Genomic DNA, 19094 nt, shown 5'->3' with positions numbered 1-19094 from the left:
CTTCGGCTGATCTTCTGCTCCTAAGCTGGGTCTGGCTCCTGGGACCACGGGACCCACGGCAACCTAGCAGGTATTACAGAGAGACAGATCTGTCCAGGAGCAGCTCCTCTTAAAGGAGCAGCAGGACTAAGGGCACTGCCTGCGGGCACCAGCATGAGATGAGCGACTCAGAAACTAAAGAGAGTTGGGAAAGGGAGGACAGCTGAGAGTTCCCTGCAGGGTGGAATCTTCACAGCCATTGACACAGTAAGTCTCTGGCTGCAGGGCCACATTGCTGCTGTGGTTCCTACTGAGTTCTTCTGGAGCTGACACCTTCCACAGCTGAAAGGGTCTCTCAGGGCAGCTCTGCCAGCTTCTCTTGTTTGGAGGAGGTGGTGCTTTAGAGCAGGCATTCATTGCTAAGTGATCAGAGGGACGGGCCATCACAGCTACTTCCTTCCAGGGCCCGTGCAGGGATGTGAAACCAGAGAGTGCATCCAGCTCTAACCAGGGATGTAATTCAGAGCAATATCCCTGCGCCTCAGTGTGCTGTGTGTCCAGTGGAGTGACTCTGCTGCCCTCCAGGGTCAGCGCTCAGCCTGTCCAGGAGACTCCCAACAGCAGTGCAGGGAGAAGCTCTGAGTGGGAGGAGTGACCCCTGGCAGGGCAGGTTCATTCTCCTGCTGATAGGGTGCTGCGTGGGTCAGGGCTGCTCTCAGCTCCAGCTGACCTCCAGGGTATTTCTGAAAGGCCTTTTCTAGAGGACAATCAAGGCAGGGACAGGGGTTACCTTAAAGATAAGTGCTTTCCTGGGTCTTTCATTTTCCTACTGTTTGCTAAGTGCTGGCTGGGAAAAGACCTAGGAGAGAAAAAAACAGCTCCCAGGAGGAAAAGCTCCAAGCGGTTAAGATATGATCAGTGAATAAGAGGAAACAAGAAGCAGAAATGTGTGTGTTGGGGGTGGGGAGAGAGGAATTTGGAGACCTCCCTGTCATCCCCTTCAATGCAGACATCTTCCTCTAAGTAAGCCCCCTGTATCTTCTCTCCCACCAGCAGAGCCTCTGCCCTCAGGGCCAGGGGTCCAGGGCATGAGCACCCTCCTCAGCAGCCTGAGCTCCAGCAGAGGAGAGGTGCACTTCTCCTGTGATGTGCCTATTTCCCACTGTGCAACAGAGGAGTGGGAGCAACTGTCCTGTGATGTTGCCATCTGGGAGGTCATGTGCTCAGTTGGGTGAGGGGTAGGCTTTCCAGACTGCTTTTCTGTCTTTCAGTGCTTTCCCTTTGGTAGGAGGGTAATGGTATTCCTTGCTTCTCTACCTCTCTGTGCTGCTCTGGTTCTTGCTCTCATGCTCTATGGGCTGAAGGAGGGAGTTCAGCTGCACTTAGGGCATTGACCCTATGGGTCCTGTGTGGAGCTGTCTTCACAGCAGCTTCATAGCCGGGATATGTGTCCAAGCCCTCTTCCACCTTTCTAGAAAGCAAGCCATCTTGTCTGGTGGGGGAATGATCTGACTCTCCTGTAAGGAGAAGCCCCATCGTTAGCACTCTTGACTGTCTCTCCTGGGTGTCCTGCCAGGCTGCAGACTGCCCTCCAGAAGACCACAGCTCTCCTGTATCATATGAGCGAGAGCTGAGAGTCCTTGTGCCCTTCATGTGAGTCAGAAACCTCATCAAATGCTCTGAAGAGCACTCTCTCCATATGTGGGCTGAGAGGGAGGACTTGGAAATCTTCACTTTGAAACTGAACTCCTCCAGTCTCAACTCCATCTCATTTCTTTCTTAGAGTAATTTGGGTGTGACTGTCCTTTAGCTGAGAGAGGTGCAAACACTGAGCAGTGAGGGGCAAGACTCATGCACAGACCAGACATACAAAGTCCTCATGAGCCCTTTTTTCCCCTTGGGATACACGAGAGATCATGCTGAGAGCACCTGTAATGCCAAAGATTTCTACTGCATCAAAAAATGTTCCCATGGTTTGATGGAGGCATCTGAAAACTCTGGAAATACAGAAACAGACCGCTCCATTGCAGCCCATTTTCTGGAGAAAATCAGTGTTTAAATGCTCACAGTCTTTCTACAAAACAAGTGGAGGTAATTGCTGCAGGATGTGTACCCCAGAGTGACTCACTTCCACTGCTGCTCCAGGGCCTGGAGAAAGAGTGAAGGAGGTAAACTGACATGAGAGCAGGGACCATCTCACTGGGACAAAGACATCTGGAAAGTGTTTGGTCAGCCTCTGCCTTTGCTGTACTGTTTCTCTCCCTTGGCAGAGTGAGATGAAGGGGCAGAGTGCCTCCTCAGCAAGTTTACTGATGATACCAAGTGGGAGGAGTGGCTGACATACCCGAGGGCTGTGCTAGCCTTCAGAGAGACCTGGACAGGCTGGAGAGCTGGGCAGAGAGGAACGTCCTGAGGTTCAACAAGCGCAAGTGCAGGGTTCTGCACCTAGCGAAAAATAACACTAGGCACGAGTACAGGCTGGGGGCTGACCTTCTGGAGAGCAGCTCTGCAGAGAAGGACCTGAGAGTGCTGGTGGATGACAAGTTAACTATGAGCCAGCAATGTGCCCTTGTGGCCAGGAAGGCCAATGGTATCCTGGGGTGCACTGGGAAGAGTCAGCGGGTCAAAGGAGGTGATCCTGTCCCTCTATTCAGCCCTGGTGAGGCCTCATCTTGAGTCCTGGGCACAGTTCCGGGCTCCACAGTACAAGGCAGACATGGAGCTTCTGAAGAGAGTCCAGTGTAGGGCTAAAAAGATGACCAGAGGGCTGGAGCATCTGCCCTATGAGGAAAGGCTGCGAGAGCTGGGCCTCTTTAGCCTGGGGAAGAGAAGACTGAGGGAGGATCCTATCAATGTGTATAAGAATCTGAAGGGAGGGTGTGAAGGGGACGGGGATAAACTCTTTTCAATTGTCCCATGTGACAGGACAAGAGGCAATGGGCAGAAATTGAACCACAGGAAGTTCTGCCTGAACGTGAGGGGAAATGTCTTTATTGTGAGAGTGACAGAGCACTGGAACAGGTTGCCTGGAGACGTTGTGCAGTCTCTTTCTCTGGAGATCTTCAAGGCCAACCTGGATGCAACCCTGTCTAACATGCTTTAGGTGACCCTGCTTGAGCAGGGCTGTTGGACTAGATGATCTCCAGAGTTCCCTTCCAACCTTACCAATTCTGTGATTCTGTGATTCTATGAGAGTTGTTGTGATTGACAGCTACAGAAACCCCTGTTCCAGGGGGCAAGGTCTTGAGAGACGAATCCCTCACAAGGATCTCTTTTTTTCAAAATCATCTACCATGTATTTGTCTCTCACAGAGAAAAAAAGACAATATTCCCACTGAGTCATTGGACATAATCCTCTTCACTCAGCTCATGGTGCCCATTCCCAGGTATCCCCAGCAAATACACAAAGCAGTCTGACATTTTCTTTTGCACCTCTTAAGAGAGCAGAGCTGACTCCTAAGGAGCGTATGGACAGAGGCCCTGGCACTGCATGCTCAGCATGAAACAGTGAGCAGGAAAGGGCAGTGAATGAAGGCAGAGGGGAGAGAAAGTTTTGAGGGGGGGGTGTCTGAGAAGTGACATGGATTTTGCTCAGAGAAGCCTGTTCTAACTTATCAACATCTTTTCCTCCTTGGACAGTGTCCTGAACCCCGGCATAGCAAATGTCCAACAGCAGCTCCCTCAACAAGTTCCTCCTCCTGGCATTTGCAGACACGCGGGAGCTGCAGCTCTTGCACTTCTCCCTCTTCCTGGGCATGTACCTGGCTGCTCTCCTGGGCAACGGCCTCGTCATCACAGCCGTAGCCTGTGACCACCACCTCCACACCCCCATGTACTTCTTACTCCTCAGTCTCTCTGTTCTGGACCTTGGCTCCATCTCCACCACTGTCCCCAAATCTATGGCCAATTCCCTGTGGAACACCAGGTCCATTTCCTACTCGGGATGTGCTGCCCAGCTCTTCCTGTTTTTCTTTTCAGTTGGAGTGGAGTGTTCTCTCCGCACTGTCATGGCCTATGACTGCTATGTTGCCATCTGCAAACCACTGCAATACTGGACCATCATGGACAGCAGAGTTTGTGTCAGAATGGCAGCAGCTTCCTGGGCCAGTGGTTTTCTCAATGCTCTCCTGCACACTGGAAATACGTTTTCAATACCACTCTGCCAAGGCAACACAGTGGACCAGTTCTTCTGTGAAATCCCCCAGATCCTCAAGCCCTCCTGCTCAGAATTCTACCTCAGGGAATTTGTGCTTATTGTGGTTAGTGCCTGTTCATTCTTTGGGTGCTTTGTTTTCATTGTGCTATCCTACGTGCAGATCTTCAGGGCTGTGCTGAGGATCCCCTCTGAGCAGGGCCGGCACAAAGACTTTTCCATGTGCCTCCCGCACCTGGCTGTGGTCTCCCTGTACATCAGCACTGGCATCTTTGCCTACCTGAAGCCCCCCTCCATCTCCTCCTCAACTCTGGATCTGGTGGTGGCTGTTCTGTACTTGGTGGTGCCTCCAGCACTGAACCCCCTCATCTACAGCATGAGGAACAAGGAGCTCAAAGATGCACTAAAGAAACTGATTCAGCTGGTCCTAGTTCAGAAGAAGTAAGCTGCCCATCCCCCTTCACAGTTGGCTTCTAATTTTTCTGAAACAGCTCCTGTGCTTTGGGCATTCTCTCTGTGAAAAATCATGTTTGTGCAGAAGTGTTTGAATTCATCCCTTCTCCAGTGGCACGAACTCAATCTGTCTGACTGAAATGCCTGCTGTAAATGTGCCTGTCACTGTGTCAGACTTGGCTTCACTCAAATAAAAGAGAATTTCCTCAGTTCAGTGCTTGAAGATTGGGCTCTCCTTCCAAAGCTGCAGTCTAAAATGTGCTCAAGGACATTCACCTTGAAGAGACTTGTTGCTGTTCCCGGGCTCCCCAGGGTGATGAGCTTATCTCAAGGTGATGAGCTTATCGGTGATGTGTTAGGCATGAGGACTGGATTCAGCTCTCATTTGTGGGTGCCAGGTGCTCCTGGAGGTGATGAATGGTCAGGCCGTATCTCCAATATGACAGGGCTGGAGACAGAGGCCTATCCTTCCTGAAGAGAGCATGCAGCCCCCAGGAGAGCACAGGGCATCTCCAGGGGCACCATGTGCCTTGGGGTGAGCAGTGAATGGAGCTTCACAAAATCTAGGGCAGTCATCCAAAGGTAAAGGGTAAAACCAAGGCTAGTGAGAGCTCTGCAATCTGATGAGGGGCAGTGTGGACCCTGCAGGAACAGGGAAGAGAGCCTGGAGAGTGGTTCTTGTCACCTTCAATGAAATTCGTGTGTTATATTAAACCACACACCTGAACACAGCCTGAGCCATTTGAAATGGCCTGTGATTACTCAGAGCATCATCCACAGCCACAGACTCCTTGGTAGGGGCTGTATGGTGCAATGATGCCTATCCGGCTGGGTCTGCTTCCCATCATGACCACCATGGCCAGTGTGGAGGCAACCTGTGGCCCTGTTGCCCCGCAGTCACTTGTTCTACAGAGCAGCACTGGCAGAGCAGCTCAGAGCCTCATGGGGAGGATGGGGGAGGGTCTAGGAATGGCCAGGCAGGCCAGCACCAATGCAACCCCCCCCCCCGGGAAAGGGCTATTTGGGGAGCAGGGATGTCTCCAGAGAAGAGGAAAGGAGCTGTTGTGTGCCTGGAGGCTGATGGGGCAGCTGACACACACCCCTCACCCACCGGAGCTGCTGCACCCACCTCCTGCTCTGCACCCCCTGCGGGGACCACTGCTGTGGGTCCACCCCCAGCCTGGGCTGCTCTGCTGGGTGGGCTGATGAGAGGGCGGAGGAGGTGAGGAGAGGCGGGGAGAGGCTGGGCTGGGCTGGAGAGGGCCTGGGAGAGGAAAGCACCAACGTCAGCTCAGCTGTGTGAGTGGGAAAGATGAGGACACAGGTCGGGGGGAGGGGTTGTGGTACAGAGCCAGATCTCGTGGAGGGGAACCGAGATATGTTGGGCACAGATGAGAAGATGGCCAGTCTACGCCCTTGGTTGCATCAGCTGACCAGAGAGGTGCCCCTGGGCCTGCGTCACACGCTGGCCTCTCACATCGGCCATTTCCAGCTCTGCCCATGCACCCCAGCTTTCTGGGCACATTTTACTGCGTGGCCGGCTCCGTCCTGCTGGGCTCGTGCCTGTATCGAGAGGAACAAGCAGCCCTGGCTGGCCTTTCTCCCAGCCAGACCCCGGAGGATGATGGTGTGCTATCTCAAATGCGGGACATGACTGGGGCTGGGCAGGGGCCAGGTGCTGGGGGAGGCTGCCAAAGCAGGGGGGCTGTGGGTGGCTGGGTCACTGAGGGCTGTCATGGGGACCGTGCCAGAGGGATTCTCCCCACTCCTGAAGGCCCCACTGCCCTGTGTGGTGCCTGCCTAGCACGTGTGGGTGCAGGGATGAGGCGCAGGTGGAAGCACGATGCTCCTCACCACTCCCCTGTGAAAGAGAAGCTCTCAGGAGAGCTCTCCTAGCCCTGCCCCACAAGCTCTTGCCCCTGCCCCAGCCGTGCCAGAGCAGAGGCCGAGGACCAAGGGATCCTTCAGGCAAAGCTGTGCCAGCCTCGTGGAGCTGGCCCGGAGCACTAGGACAGGTGGGGCACCCTCCCCATATGTCCCCATCCTGCTGGGAGGGTGGAACGGGCACCAGGGAAATGGCCTGGTCCTGCCTGGGCTCAGTGCAGGACTTTGGCATGTTGGATGGATGTGACAGCCACCGCGCTGCAGAAACACCAGCCCCGACCCCTTGCTGCAGTCCCCACTGTCCCCTGCCCCGCTGCCACCCCCATGCTGCCCCATCTCCCGTCTCTTCTCCCCACACTGCAAGGACCAGCAGTGCAGTAAGAGCTGGCACAGCCCCGCAGCCACTGCCCGGGCCCCGGCCCTTCCCCACCTCCTCCACCAAACATTGTATCCGTCTTCAAGAAGGACAAGAAAGAGGATCTGAGGAAGGTTGTGGTGGATATGAAGGTGACCAGCAGTCAGCAGGGTGCTCCTGTAGCAAACACAACCACTGTTACACTGGGTTGTGCTAGCAAGAGTGCAGGCAGCAGGGCAAGTGCAGTGGGACACACAAAAAATCCTGGCAGCTCTGACAAAAAAAGAGGAGCAAAAAAAAAGGAAGAGCAGAACTGTCAGACTGCCCATGCTGGAGAGAGTGGTGTGGCCAACAGAGCGCCCAGGTGCTACAAACACAACGATGAAAACGGCATTTTTGCCCGTTGCCAAGTGGCTGGAGCCAGGTGGGTCCAGGCTTGCTCACGGGGGGTTAGGACTGAACGTCCTGAGGGTGACTATGAGCTACTTGATGCTTTCTCTGCTCTGCAGTGATACTTCCCGTAGTCCCACCTCAGTCTACCCTGAACTCCATTTTTTCCCTTTGTGTAACACATAAATCAAGACTGTGGAGAAAGCGCTGAGTGCAGGGAAATGCCATAGTGATAATCTGGCAGCCAGGGGAGAGCACTGAGAAAGCAAACGTGTGCACGAGGCCTCACAGCAAAGGCCTGGAGAAACCAAGTGACAGGGACCCTCCGGAGCTGCCAAGGATCCCAGCCCTGAGCCATGGGGATGGATATGGCTCCGTCTGCTCATGCCATGGGCTCATGGCACATCCCACACAGTAAGATAAATCTCTGTGGGGGAGGTGAAGGAAGAAAGTAAAAACGAATCAAAAGAGGGGGAATTCAGGCCAAGAGTCCCTCCACTAAACATCTGCAAATACGGGTGGATTTACTCCCTCTCTGGTAAAGCCATTTCTTCCATGGCCAGAAGAACCTGGGGGAAGGAGAGTCTTTTCCTGACATTCCTTCAGAGATGGAAGGCAGCAGGATTTGAGAGACCCCTTGCAGACAAGGGGGAGTTTCTGGGCGTTGAAAGAAAGATTTCTGTCTGAGACATTAAGAACCTGGGTGGCTGAAGGCTCGGCGGTCTCGGCTCCAGAAGTCGTGGGGAAGGCATCAGCGAATGCCAGGCCAACTGCTGCACCCGGAATGTCCTTGTGTTGAAGGAAACCAAGTCCCCAAGGTGCTCCCTCAGCCACCTGGATGGGCATACGTGGGACGTGGCCCTTCCTGGTCCTCCCAAGCCTGTTGTTTGAGGAAGTGCTGGAAGAACAGGCTGGGCAGGATCCTCATGGCACTGCAACGGCTGTGGCTGTGACACTGCCCCTGCACACACTTCCTAGGCCCAATGCTTGGGGGCCAGCAGTGCTTTGGGGAGTCCCTGAGGAGCATGTCCTCAGGATGGTCAAGGAGACCTCAGGCTCTTGTCACCCTCTTCGAGACTAGTTGACTGGTCAAAGGTCTGGCAGGAGGAAGGACCGGCCCCACGGCTCACGAGGGGAAGGTGCTGACACGTGGCTGGGGCCAAGGCCCTGCTACCTCCTGGGCCCTCTCCCAGGTCTGAGAAGCCACTGCAGAAGCAAGGAAATCCCAGGAAAAAACCTTCCCCACATCCCTGGGGGTCAATGACATGGTCACGGCTATGTGAGAAGTCAGACCAGGCCAGAGATGTGACTGGAGTTTGTGCTTGCAGCGTCACTGCTGCCTGCGCACCTGATAGGCCAACACCTATCAGAGTCTGGTTCTCATTGGAGGTCACATGTTTCTCTGGAGCTGATAGGCCAGAAGGAGGATCCTTTTCAGGGAGGTCCTTGTGATGTCACTGCAGTCTCTGCTGCTGAGTGGACAGGAACAGGCCTAACGCTTGGATGCAGGTTGTGAGGTCACAGCTCCCTGAGTGCCTGATAGGCCAAAAGAGGGGACACAACTCTGCTGCCGATTGTGAGGTCACTTCCTGCTCTGGAGGTTCTGTGCCACCAGCAGCCTCCTGGTTCATGGATGTTCTTGTTGTGTCTCTGCTGCTGCTGGGCCAGGAGCAGGTTCATGGCCTCGGTGTAGGCTGCGAGGTCACTTCTGCCCGAGCACCGGAGAGGCCAGCAGCAGGAACAGCATCAGCAGAGCAGCTGTGAGGCCACTGCAGCCCGAGCAGCTGAGCAGCAGCCCCAGGGCTGTGAAATGGCTTGGGAGGACACTCCTGTCCCTGAAGATGACAGGCCAGAAATGCGGTGGCCTTGCAGGGCCGTTCCCTGCTGGGCTGGGGCTCTCCAGGGAGGCCTGAGCCACCCCCAGGCTGTGCTGGGCAGAGGGGCTTGTTCTGGGCTCCTGCTGCTGTGGATCTAGGAGGTGCCAGGAGTCCACTGCACAGACTCATCACTGAGTTCATGCAGGTAGGGATTTGGTTGGCTTCTCTGGGACTTTCTGGATCCTGAAAGAAAGAGGCTGCCGTTGCACATAGAAACACTGATCAGCTGGCAGGAATGAACCACACAGAGCACAGAGCTACCAAAACCCAGTTCCTGCAGTTGTGTGGGGACTCTCTGTTACTCTACACAAGTGTTCTGTCAGGAAATACATATACACACACATATATGCGTGTGTGTGTGTGTATATATATATATATGTATATGTATACACATGCACACACACATTTGTATATACATATGTACAGTATATGTATTGTTCGGGTATCTCTGCACTGCAGAAGGCATTCCTGATCATCATCTCTATTTATTCTTAGAATAATAGGCATTTTCACCACAGGGGAGATATACTCAGCCAAATCAGGATATTTGGGAAAGCTTTGTAGACACTCGTTCACTCTGCTGTGCTGTGTGGTAAGGTCAAGACAAGAATATAGTGTGTTCCCATTAAATCACAAAATGCAAGGGAATGTTTTTCAGCTCAAATTTGGAGGCTGTGCTAGTGCAAGTACCTTCAACATGGACTATGCAGGGAAGTTAGCAAACAGGTCTTGTCTTTCAGGTGGCATTAACCACGTTTTAAATGAGGGTGCAATATATAAAGATGAGTAATTACCTTCAGGGTTCTGAGGATGAACTGCCTCATCAAATGCCTACTAGACAAGAAGAAACATTTCTTAACTGCAACAGGTAAATGTCTGTGTCCTTTGGATTCAAGTTGCTTTGGATTCAAGTTACAAGGACAACTGCCTTGTAAACAGCCTTGACTGTTTTAGGAATGAGGGCTGGGATAGAAGACGGTAGAGAAACATTTCTTCATGGAGGGAAGGTTATATCAGTACATGGAAGAAGTAACTACAAAGCTGAAACTCAGTACTAGAGTTCCAGTAAAGTGCATTCTTATTATTGGTCAAATGGAAGGACTGAGCCTCCACCAGAAAGATCCAACAAGACTCTTAGTCATGTTGATTTAAAAGTATTCCTTAAGGGGCTCAAAATCAAGGAAATGTGTTGTCCATCCTTTTAGGTAAAACAAACAAAAAACACTCTTATGTGTTTGTCTAGTCTGCAGCTGGAGAGCCAGGGTACGGGCAAAGGTCTCTCCTGGACCTTGCAGGATCACATGCTCTGGAGAAGTTGGCAGCTCCTTCCCTGGGCCTGTCAGCTCTGTTTGGTAGCACCACGTCCCCTGGAGAAGGATGCACACAGGCACCTTTTCACTTCTTTAATCTCATAGGCTTCACTGACTCACGTGTGCGTGTTGGGGGTGGGGGAGGACCAGAACTGCCTGAGTGTTGATCATCTGATCAGACACACAGAGAAATGCATCCTGGGAAAGGATTCTTGGACCTGGTTTCAACGTGCATCCATGTCTCTTTTAGAATGAATGACATCAAATGATGATGTTGTGCATGGCCATAGCTTCCATTCCACAGTCAACACAACGTTCCTGGCAGCCCATTCCTCTCCCCTGCTGAGGTCCATCTGGATGGCAGCCCTCAGCCTTATGACCGTTTTCCTGATTAGGTGCCATCTGCAAATGTGATGAGAGTTGTGTCCTCGAGGTCACTGACGAAGTTGTTAAACAGGACAAGTCCCAGTATGGACACTTGCATACTTCACTCGTCACTGGCCTCCAGGTAAAGCCAAACCCATTCACAAAAGCCCTCTGAGCTTGACCATCCAGCCAGCTTTTTACCCATCCGGCTGTCTACCCAGTGCAGTGTAATGCCTTACTTGTATGCAAGAAAATAGTGTGAGATACCATCAGACACCTAGTTAAATCACAGCAGATAACATCCACTCCTCTCCTCTCCTCTCCTCCACAAGTACAGAGCTTTTCTCATGAAAGCAACCAGGCTGCTCAGGAATGATTTATCTTCAGTAAATCCATTACCTCCTCCTCCTCCTCCTCCTTCACATGCCCAGGAATGTGATGCAAGAGGACTCACTCCATGAAACACTCTTCACCAAAATGAGACTGAAGGGCCTGCAGCTCCCCAAGTTGTCCTCATGGCCTTTCTGGAAGATGGGCACAGCATATTCCTTCTTCTAGTCGTTGGGACCTCCCTTGATCTCCACAGCCTTCCAAAGAGGATAACAACTGGCCTTGTTACGATATTGGCCAGCCCTCTCAGTGTCCTCTGATGCAGCCCATCCAGTTCCAGAGACTTGTAGGGGTTGAGTTCTTCCCAATAATAGCTCACTGAACCCTCTTCCACCTTGGCTGTTTTTTCCTCTTAAGTCCTGACTCCAGGCAAAACAGCCCAGGAGACCTTGTTGGTGGAGAGTGGGGCCAAGAAGGCACAGAGCTCCTCAGACCTACCTGCATCTTCTGTTACTAGATTCCCTGCCCGAACCAGCAGTGAGCCCACATTTTCCTTTTCCCTCTTTTGCTGTAACTGAAGAGGCAGCAGCTCTTCTTCATGCCATTGACGTACCCTGCAAGTCCAATCCTAGCAGAGCTTTGGCTTCCCTAAGACCATCCCTGCTTTGCTGGACAATTTTTCTGATTTCTTCTTTTTTTTTTTTAGCTTCTCCCTCCTTCCAATTCTTACGTGTGGCCTTTTTGCCTGGAGCTCAGTCCTGATTTCCCAGCATAGCAAAGCCAGTCTCCCAAGATTTCTGCTAGTTTTACTGAGTATTGCTATGGCCCATTCTTGTGCTTGGCAGGTGCTGTCCTTACAGACCTGCTGGCTTTCCTGAGCTCCTGGCCCCCCACCAGACCCCTGAGCAGGCCCAAGTCTGCTTCTCTGAAGTCCGGGCTCTGAGCTCTGCAGCTATCCTTCCTCATTCTGCTCAGGACATAGAACTCTGCTTTTTCATGGTCACTCTAGGAAAGCATGACGCTGACTGTCCCATCCTTGATCAGTTCCTCCCTGTTTGAAATTCCAGACAGCAGGAAGTATTATTGTCCCAAAATCTGGGTTCTGTTACCCGGTGTGCAAGCAACCAGTAGACACACAGGGTCGAGATATTTGTTTATTTCATTTCTGCGCAGAGATGGGGGCTAGGTGGTAAATCCACAAAGCTAGCACACCTTCTCCCCCTCTCAGTCTTGATTTATACACACTTTTCAGGGAGTATTTTATACAAATCTTTCTATTGGTTACAATTTCACTACCTCAGGTAATTGCTCTGTGCTTGCGCTTTCACATTCTTGTTAATTAGCATAGGAAGCGAAGAAGAGGCGGTAACATCATTATCATGTCATTTCCATCTCATTCTTCATTTAGGGGTGTGAAGTTTAATATGTTAATAAGCCTTAATGAACCTAAGGTCACTTCTGGGTTATTCTGCTGTTTCTGTCTTACCTGCCCTTCACATTCTTCAAAGCGCTGTGGTTTCATCAAGGTTCTTTAGCCGGAGCTGGTTATCCTTTGCAGTACTGTTTTTCTCTCCCCCTTGTCCTTGAGTCTTGTTAACTATTTGCAAGGTTTTTCTCACAGTACTTCTCTAACAATTCCCCCTTTTGAGACTTGTTAATATCACTTATCTAACAAGTCTCATTTAAAAAAACTTCAATTATTCTGACATGGATGTTAAGTTAATTCTAAGTATTTCCCATGGCACGGGTAATCCGGGAGATTTGGGGAATAGAGAAGCAAGCAGTAATCCGAGTCACTTTTTCTGGAGGCCCGTATAAGCCACAAAATCAGGTTAGTTGTACCAATGAGCATGCATAACAAAATTAACAGTGTCCTCATTTTCCATCTCAATTCTATAGCAAACAAATTAAATTAAACAAATGAATATTCTTATAAATCAGCTCTATTATTAACAATACTATCACAATGCAAAATAACACCTAATAACACTTAAGAGCACTCTAATTCCATCTAAAAGAGTTCAATTTTCCAAGGGCAATTCATCACTTTTGTAACTTCTGTATTCTTATCTTGAGAGATATCTTGTGGGTGTGGCAGTCCAAGAGTCATTCAAAGGTGCCTTCTTTATTTGGGCATAGTGGGTCCAGGAACTTATTCCCTCCGTCTTTACTGCAGTAGGAGTTGTCAGAAGCACCAGGTAAGGTCCTTTCCACTTTTCTCTTAGTGGTTCTTCTTCCCATGTCCGAATATAAACCAGATCCCCAGGCTTGAAGTCATGCACAGGGGAATCCAATGGAAGAGGGGTACGTTGATTAAGGTACCTATGTAAAGATGTTGGTACTCGAGACAAAGACAATAAATACTCTCTCAACATTTCTTCCCCTCTTACATGCATTTGATCACTTCGTCCCCCTATTTCATTAATTGGGAAAGTTTTCCTGTAAAGTATTTCAAAAGAGCTTACTCCCTCTTTTATTCTTGGGGTTATTCTTATTCCCATCAAGGCCATTGGTAATACATCCACCCATTTAAGATGGGTTTCCTGACACAGTTTTGAAATATGTCTTTCAAGTGTTTGGTTCATTCTTTCTACCTTACCGCTAGACTGGGGTCTCCATGGAGTGTGTAATTCCCATTTCATCTGTAAAAATTTGGATGTTCCTTGAACCACCTCTGAAATAAAATGAGGTCCATTATCTGAGGATATACCTTCAGGAATCCCAAATCGAGGAATTATCTCTTTTAGTAAAATTTTAATTACTTCTTTTGCACGATTGGTGGAGCATGGGAAGGCTTCTGGCCAACCAGAAAATGTATCTACCAAAACAAGTAAATCTTTAAACTGACCACATTTAGGCAATTCAGAGAAATGTGTCTGCCAGTGTTCCCCTGGGGTTAATCCTCTTCTTAGTTCTCCCATAGGTGGTTTCTTCTGAATTCTGGGGTTATTTGCACAACAGGTGGGGCATCTTTTTACAACAAGGTCAGCATTTGATAGCATCTTTGATCCCACTGCATATCTTTTTACGCTGCTTATCATAGCATCTGCTCCCATGTGAGTTTCTTCATGCAGTCTCTTGAGGAGCACTTCCATCATTTTGGCTGTAGTTAAAACTTTTCCATTTGGGGTGACCCACCACCCTTCAGCATTTTTTGTACATTTTAGCCTTTCTGCCAATTGATTTTCTTTGTCTGAATATTCAGGAGGTCTCATTTGTATCTTTCTACTGGGTACTAAAGCCCCAATCACCTGTCCTGCTAGTGCTGCCTTTTTGGCTGCCATATCTGCTCTCCCGTTTCCTTGTGCCACTTCACTATTTCCCTTCTGGTGGGCTTTGCAATGCATTACAGCTACTTCTCTGGGTTCCATTATTGCTTGTAACAATCTTAAATATCTCTTGTCCACAGTTTATATTACTTCCTTGAGAATTTAAGAGCCCTCATTCTTTCCAAATCTCTCCACAAGCGTGAACTACCCCAAAAGCATACTTTGAGTCAGTATATATATTTACTCTTTGGCCCTTTCCGATTTCAAGGGCTCATATAAGGGCAATGATTTCAGCCTTTTGTGCTGAGGTGTTTTGTGGCACTGGTTTAGCTTCTACTTCTTTCCATTGAGTCACTACTGCCTATCCAGCCTTTCTCTCTCCATTCCATACAAAGCTGCTACCATCTGTATATAGCTGCACATCTGGGTTCTGCAAAGGTTCATCCTTGAAATCACACCGGCTAGAATATACTTGCTCTATAGTGGACAAACAGTCATGTTGTAGCTCTTTTTGCTCTTCACCAGGTAGCAGAGTAGCAGGGTTTAAGGTCAAAACCACCTTTAAGGTAATATCCCCTTGTTCCAATAACGCAGCATGATATTTTACCAGTCTGCTCGGGGAAATCCAATGATGCCCCTTTTGATTTAAAATTGCTGATACTGCATGTGGTACAAAAACAGTTAAGGGCTGTCCCAGAGTCAATTTGCGGGCCTCTTGTATTAATAAGACAGTGGCTGCTATAGCCCGGAGGCAGGCCGGCCATCCTTTACTTACTTCGCCTAATTGTTTAGAAAAATATGCCACCGGTCTTTTCCATCTCCCAAGCATTTGGGTCATTACTCCCAAGGCCACCTGCTGCCGCTCATGCACATACAATTGAAAGGGTTTAGCCATATCTGGGAGTCCCAGTGCTGGAGCTTCCATCATTTTCTTTTTTATTTCATCGAAACTAGCATGGCATTCTGGTGACCACTCTAACCATTCCCCTGGACTCTTTAGGGCTGCATATAAAGGTTTAGTTATCAGCCCAAAACTAGGGATCCATATACGGCAAAATCCTGCCATTCCCAAGAATCCCCTCAGGTGTCTTTTTGTGCAGGGTACTGCAATTCGGCATATAGCCTCTTTTCTTTCCGCTCCTAGTGCACGTTGTCCTTTCGATATTTTAAAACCAAGATACTGGACTTCCTTCTTCGCAATCTGAGCCTTTTTCTCTGAAACACGATACCCGGCAAGTCCCCAAAAATTTAACAGACTCACTGTCGCCTCTAAACATATTTGCTCTGAATCCGCCCCAATCAAAATGTCATCCACATACTGTAAAAGAGTGACATTTTTGTTACTTTCTTGCCATTGGGCTAGTTCTTTGGTCAAGAGCTCACCAAACAGGGTAGGACTGTTCTTGAATCCTTGAGGAAGAACCATCCAGCATAACTGTTCCTTCCTCCTTGTAGTGGGACTTTCCCATTCAAAGACGAAAATTGTCTGGCTTTGTTCTTCTGTAGGAATACAGAAAAAAGCATCTTTTAAATCTAGCACTGTAAAACAATTGTTAGTCTCAGGCACCGAGGCTGAAAGAGTATATGGGTTTGGCACGGTTGGATGGATATCTTTTGTTATTTGGTTCACTGCCCTTAGGTCCTGGACCAGTCGATATTCTTGGGAATGCGGTTTCCTTACCGGCAGGATTGGTGTATTGAATTCAGACTGACACTCTCTGAGCAAGCCATATTGCAAGAAGGCCTTAATTAGGGGTTCCAATCCTCTATGTGCTTCTAGCTTGAAGCATACTACTGATGCACCCTAACTGGCTTCACTCCTGGTTGTAGCTCTATTTTGACCGGAGTCGCGTTTTTTGCTTTTCCTGGCTTTGTTGAGGCCCAAACCGAGGGAATCACCGCATCCAATACACTTGAAGGAATACTTGCACTGTTATCGTCTGGAGCTGATCCCATCAAAAGGCAGATTTGTGCTCTCCATGCCGATTCTGGAGGGCTGTGGAGCTGCATGGAACTCTCAGAAAAAGTCACTTGCGCATTCAGTTTGCATAGTAAATCCCATCCTAATAAAGGGAGGGGACACTCTGGCATAGAGAGAAATTCATGAGTCAATTTAGTGCCTTCAATCGTACGCTCCATTGGTTGCAAAAATGGCCTGAAAGCTTTCCTTCCTGTAGCCCCAACAATGGTGGTAGTAGCCTTACTTAAGGGTCCTTTACAACTTGTTATCACTGAATGAGTGGCTCCACTATCTAATAAAAAATCTACAGTTTCATTCCCCAGCTTTACTGGAACCAGGGGATCAGCTGAGGAAATTCTAATTTTCTCCCCCCATCCCCTTCATCCCATATCTGACTCCTCTAACATAATTAGGTCGGTGTTTGCTGGGCTCTGTAGCTTTGTTATCCTTCTTCGATTTGGACATTCATCTTTCCAGTGCCCTTCCTGTCTGCATATTGCACAAAGATTTGGAACCAAAGCGGGTCTAGGGAGGCCTCCTCCTGGCCTCCCTCCTTTTCCACCTCTTCCTCCTCTGTTACCTCTTCTGCTTCCCCTGCCCCTGCCTTGGAATTCATTCCTCTGGACAGCTGCCAGGAGAGGAGCCTGCAGTTTCATTCCATTTTGTGTTTCTCTTGTTCTCTTTTCATCTCGGTTATTCTATACCTTATACGCTATTTCTATCAGCTGTGGAATAGACATTCCCCCAGCTCCATCCACCTTCTGTAGCTTCTTTCTAATATCCTGAGCTGACTGGCCAATGAAGAGCGTATTAAACAGCCGTTGATTCACTTCCTCATTTGGATCCAGGTCTGTCCATGTTCTGGCTGTTTCGCATAATCTTTCGTAAAAGGCCGAGGGATTTTCTTCAGGCCCTTGCGTTACTTCATACAATTTTGATACATTCTTTGGTTTTGGAACCCCATACCAAACCCCATATAAAATTAGCTATTGATACTGCCTCAAGAGCTCCCTACCCCCGCTCCTATTTGGATCCCACTCGGGATCCTTTCTGGTGGGTAAATAGACCTCAGGATCCCCCTTTCTGTCCCTTCTCTCACCCTCTTCTTTTGCCTTATCAACTACCAGCCTCTTTTCTTCTCCTGTCAGGAAAGTATTCAACAGCGCCTGCACATCTCCCTAGTTAGGATTACGAGTTATCACAATAGTCTCCAAAAGCTGATGCAGCTTCTCAGGATTTTCCCTATATGATCCAATAGACTGCTTCCAGTTTAGTAAATCCGAGGTTGTAAAAGGAACATGTACAAATACTGGCAGCCCTTCTGGTCCCACTGCTTGTCTCAAAGGAGGCTGTACGACAGGTTGTTTCCATCTCCTAGTTTGGCCAGAAACAGGGCTGGACTCTTTGCTTTCTAGCGGGGGTGGGGCGATGCTTCAACTGAGGTGGAATCGTTTCCACAAGAGGAGAGTATTGCCAGTAGTTGTACATCCTCCTGCTCTTCTCCATTCAGAATTTGTCTGTTAGCACAATACCCGCTCTCTTCCTTCTTTCCTACTGCACCCATTACAGATTCCTCTTCACTTATAAGTTCACATTCCCTTTGAATTTCTGGGTCCCTATATAGTGACATAAAAGCCTCCACATAGGGTATTTCATCCCACTTCCCCTTCCGGCAACAAAACAGCAGTAACTGTAATATAGTGTTATGGTTCAAGGTCCCATTTTTTGGCCATTGCTCATCACATTCCAGCTTATACATTGGCCGCCATTGATTACAACATCTTTTCATTCTTTTTTTGTCATCCGATCTCCTCCAAAAATATCCCAGTGTTTCAACATACAACCCAAAGGGCTACAGGGAGGAATCATGGATTGGCTTGATCCCATGTCAATTACCTAGAAATACCAACCTTATTACCTAGAAATACCTTTTTTCCCGTACCTTTGTGAGCACTCAGCTCTGAACCTTCTGGTCAATTTAAGGCAACCCTTGCCAAGCGTCTACGGGTGACTTTATTCCTTTATGCACACTCAGCTCTGACCCCTCTGGTCAATTTAAGGCAACCCTTGCCGAGCGTCTACGTGTGACATAATCCAACATAATCTTCCACGGAAGTAAGTAAATTTTATACTCACCAAACCAAAGATTCACACACACACCCCTTTTGCCCTGGCAGAAATATCTCTGGTCGGCATTGCACCTTTGAGTCTCTTGTCGTCCCGACTTTGGAGGGAGGTGGGAGGACTCCCCAATCAACAGGTCGGTGCGCGCTGGAGCTCGATCCGATCCAGTCCGCTGTCGGGAACGGCAGGGTGATCCAGGCAAGGCCTTCTGGCAAGTCCCACCTGGGTTGCCAAACTGTTGTCCCCAAAATCTGGGTTCTGTTACCCGGTGTGCAAGCAACCAATAGACACACAGGGTTGAGACATTTGTTTATTTCATTTCTGCACACAGATGGGTGCTAGGTGGTAGATCCACAAAGCCAGCACAACTTCTCCCCCCTCATTCTTGATTTATACACACTTTTCAGGGAGTACTTTATACAAATCTTTCTATTGGTTACAGTTTCATTACATCAGGTAATTGCTCTGCGCTTGCACTTTCACATTCCTGTTAATTAGCATAGGAAGCGAAGAAGAGGCGGTAGCATCATTATCATGCCATTTCCATCTCATTCTTCATTTAGGGGTGTGAAGTTTAATATGTTAATAAGCCTTAATGAACCTAAGGTCACTCCTGGGTTATTCTGCTGTTTTTGTCTTACCTG

The sequence above is a fragment of the Rhea pennata genome, unplaced genomic scaffold (assembly GCF_028389875.1).
Source record: "Rhea pennata isolate bPtePen1 unplaced genomic scaffold, bPtePen1.pri scaffold_32, whole genome shotgun sequence".
NCBI lineage: Eukaryota > Metazoa > Chordata > Aves > Rheiformes > Rheidae > Rhea > Rhea pennata.
Note: the sequence above shows the minus strand (reverse complement) of the source record.